This window comes from Chenopodium quinoa, unplaced genomic scaffold, assembly GCF_001683475.1.
Source record: "Chenopodium quinoa cultivar QQ74 unplaced genomic scaffold, ASM168347v1, whole genome shotgun sequence".
Taxonomy (NCBI): Eukaryota; Viridiplantae; Streptophyta; class Magnoliopsida; order Caryophyllales; family Amaranthaceae; genus Chenopodium; species Chenopodium quinoa.
Genome location: NW_018744616.1, coordinates 1009928 through 1014412, shown reverse-complemented (window position 1 = coordinate 1014412; position 4485 = coordinate 1009928).

The following is a 4485-nucleotide window of genomic DNA, read 5'->3' as shown; positions in this document are numbered from 1 at the left end:
TCTAATGGCCTCTTGCCATTTAGCAGAGTCGGTGCTTGCCATCGCTTGCTTGTAGGTTTCCGGTTCATCTCCATCCATAATCAGGATGTCCTGATTCTCGGTTAATACTAAACCAAGATATCAATCAGGTTGAGATCTCGGCCTCTGAGACCTACGTAGGGTTATGGATTGAGCATTTGCATTGTCGGTTCGACTTTGCACATTTTGATCATTTTGACCTGCGTTAACAGATGCTGTTTGAGCACTTTGACTGTCATTATTATTTTGTTGCTCATCCTCACGAACTTCGTCGAGTTCAATTTTCCTCCCACTTGTCATTTTGGAAAGGTGCTCCTTCTCCAAAAAGACACCATCGCGAGCAACTAACACTTTGTTCTCCGATTTGTTGTAGAAGTAATACCCTTTGGTTTCTTTTGGGTAGCCCAGAAAGTAAACCTTGTCAGATTTGGGACGAAGTTTGTCAGAAATCAATTTCTTGACATATGCTTCGCATCCCCATATCTTTAGAAAAGATAACCTAGGAGGTTTCTTCGTCCATAATTCATATGGAGTCTTTTCTACAGCTTTTGATGGAGCACGGTTCAGTGTTAGTGCCGCAGTTAGAAGTGCGTGTCCCCAGAAAGAGATAGGAAGATCACTAAGACCCATTGTTGATCGTACCATGTCTAACAAGGTTCGATTTCTACTTTCGGATACTCCGTTCCATTCTGGAGTTCCTGGAGGTGTCAATTCTGAAAGTATACCCTTTTCTTTTAGATGGTCATCGAATTCTTGGCTCAAGTATTCACCACCTCGATCCGATCAAAGGGCTTTGATTTTCTTGCCAAGATGATTTTCAACTTCACTCTGAAATTCTTTGAACTTTTCAAATGATTCATATTTATGCGACATGAGGTAGACATAGCCATATCTACTTTAGTCGTCTGTGAAAGTGATGAAATATCGATATCCATTTCTTGTGGTTAAGCTCATTGGTCCACATACATCGGTATGTATAAGACCCAATAAGTCACTTGCCCTTTCTCCCAACTTGGAGAATGGTTGTTTAATCATCTTTCCTAATAGACATCCCTCGCAATTCTCAAACGATTCTAAATCGAAAGAGTGAAGAACACCTTCTTATAGAAGTTTCTTGATGCGTTTGATGTTGATGTGGCCAAGACGACAATGCCACAAGTAAGTCTGAGTTGACTCTATGGTCTTAGCTCTTTTGGTATCATTATTCACATTATAAACTTGTTTGTCTAAAGAAAGCACATAAAGGCCATTTTCAGAATGTGCAATACCATATAAAACATTATCGAGATAAAAAACGAACATTCTTTCTCCTTTACTCGAAATTCAAAACCTTTGGCGTCCAACGCCGAAATTAAAATAATGTTTTTGTTAATGTTAGGAACATAATAAAAATTATCGAGTTCCAAAACTAGCCTGGTGGGCAAAGACAAACTGAGAGTTCCTACGGATACGACACCAATTCTGGCTCCATTGCCGACCCGGAGTTCAATCTCTCCCTTCTCTAGCCTTCTAGCGTTCCTTAGTCCCTGAGAATTGGAACAAAGGTGTGAGCCACATCCGGTATCTAATACCCATGACGTTAAGCTAGTGAAGTTAAAGTCTATAACGAATATACCTGATTCAGAAGCAACGGTTCCGTTCTTCTTATCTTCCTTGAACTTGAGGCAATCTCTCTTCCAATGTCCCTTCTTCTTACAGTAGAAACATTTGGAATCAGATTTAGAAGACGCTACCTTCTTATCCTTGGTAGCTTTAAACTTAGGCAGAAAATTTTTCTTCTTACCTTTCCCCTTAAAGCCTTTCTTCTTCTTGCCCGAAAATTTGAACGGCTTGCCCTTTTAATCATGAGCATATCATGATTTCCCTCATCCTTGAGCGTTTGCTCGGCTTGCTTCAACATACCATGAAGCTCGGTGAGGGTTTTCTCCATGCTGTGCATATTATAGTTCATCTTGAAATGATCATAGCCTTTGTGCAGCGAGTGGAGAATGATGTCAATTGCCATCTCGGTTGAATACCCCGCATCAAGTCTTCCCATGTTTTCAAACAATCCAATCATTTTAAGTACTGTGGGCTGACTGGCTCTTCTTTCTTGAGCTTTCTCTCAAGGATCTGCCTATGGGTTTCAAACCTTTCAGTTCGGGCCTGCTCTTGGAACATATTCTGAAATTCAGAAATGATCTCAAAAGCCGTCTCTTTTTCAAAGAAAGTCTTTTGAAGCTCAGGAGACATTGTGGCCAACATGATGCATTTGACATCTCGATTGGCACTTTGCCATCGATTTAGGGCAGCTTGAGTCACCTCCTCATTGGGAGCTTCGGGAATTTCCTCATCAAGGACATATTCCATTTGCTCTTGCATGAGAACAATTCGCATGTTCCTTTGCCATCAAGAAAATTTGGCCCACTCAGCTTCTCCTTGTCGAGAATTGAGTGTAACGAGAATTGGTTGTTTGAGTTATTTGAAGACATGATTCTACAATTGAAAGAATTTGAAATGAATAACCATTCATTATACTTAAATAAGATTGAATTCATGCATTTTAATCAAACTTATTTAAAACGTCTTATTCACACATTAAAGATTGTCCCCATTTTAGGTGAGAATAAGTCGATTCCAAGATCCAAAGAAACAAAGAGTGGTTAAGCATGCCTTGGCTTGTCTTAACACTCAATCTCCTAAGGTAAGAAACGCTTTGCTAATGGCTCCAAGCCACTCTTGGTTGAATAAATCGTCGCATCCAATGCTCTCTAAACAATTTATTCACTTTGCCACGACATGTTAGGACTCCATCACTCATATCGTTGAGTATCACCAAAACCACCTTGCATACCTGGTATGCCTTACGTTCCTTGGAGAAGTAGTGATGCCTTGCTTTGGCGTAGCCCACCACTACCCTCGTTCAGTTGGTAAGTGTGTTTTGGAATGGCAAGTTTTACTCAATATTTTAGGGACCTAGGGTTTCTATGTTGGTTGATTTAAGTGAACTTAATTAATCATCTCAACATTCGAAATCCTAAACATGCATCTAACATATAATTCATATATATATAAACATAAATATATATCGAAAACATAAATAGAGATGCATTTGGCAACTAGCATGACCCCTTGAGATCTTCAAATCTTCAAAAGGTCTTCATTTGCAACTTCATGGCGTTGTCTTCTAAGAACCCCGTCTTCAAGACTTGACCAAAATATTACAATTGCTAGTATCTACGATTAGGAATAATCTAAATATTAAGGTACAAACATACTCAACGGTTCGCTGACCGTATTTAGATTTACAAAAATACATCACAGATCACAGTCCGTATTTTCTATCCTAATCGGGCCCCACTAGTTGCCATTTCATAAAACGTGTGAGAGAATTTACATTCCATTCATCCATTCACTATCTGTGAATGGCCCATGCATTTTACAACGATAAACAAGTAACAATGCATAAAACGCGCGAGAACTAGTAACTAATCTAGGTGGTTAATCCAATTAACACGCCTAATTAAACTAGTCAAAGTTGTTTTAACCGGTTATAGAAATAATTAAGAGACGCTCCCACTAAATTCCGCATCCAACTTAACTAATCCAATTAATTAAGTCGGTGAACCCAAATATTTGCCAAAATTAATTTTTGCAAATGTCGCTCAAAAACCGAGGCCTAGCCTCCTAAAATTTTAATTAAATAAACCAAATTTATTTCCAAGAACCATTCTTTAATAAAATTGGTTTAACTTGGTGTAATAAAATAAATTAGGGCAATTCTCACTATTAATTTAATCACTTTAAATTAATTTTGAGATTTTGATAAAATAAAAGGGAGTTGGAAAAATGAACATAAGTTCAATAAAGACTCCAACTTTAATACTTGTGACTCCATGAAAAATTATATCTTCCAATATGAAGATAAACCAATTTCAATCACAAGTTTTAAACTTTATGATTCCAATCAACTAAAAAATGATTAAATCAACAAAGTTTAACCAAAATTCATGGAATTTAGTAACTCAAAGTTTCAATCACTTATCATAAATAAAGATTGAATCTTTAGTAATTGGAAGCAACAAAAAAAACAACTATTTCACACTTAATGCAATTAATTTGCAATTATGTGAAAAAATAAAACCAAACTTTCAAGCACCAATTACTACCAAGTAATCATGCTTAAAGTGGTCTAAAATTGCATATAAATAAAGGAAAGAACCAAATACATAACCACTATAAATATGCAATAAATTTTCAAGGTTAGAAACACTTAAAAAATTTCGTCAAAACGAAAAATCCCTCAAAAAATGCATTTCTGGTCGTTTTTTGGATAAAAACCGAGGCCTAAAAGGGTAAAACCATTTCCAGAACGCCTTTTCCACCCAAAATTCACTATTTTTGGGTCGAAATCTGTGTTCAGGAGCTAAAGACAGCTCTAATACGAGGCAAAAATTGGAAAAACGAGTTACTAATCTAATTAGCAAC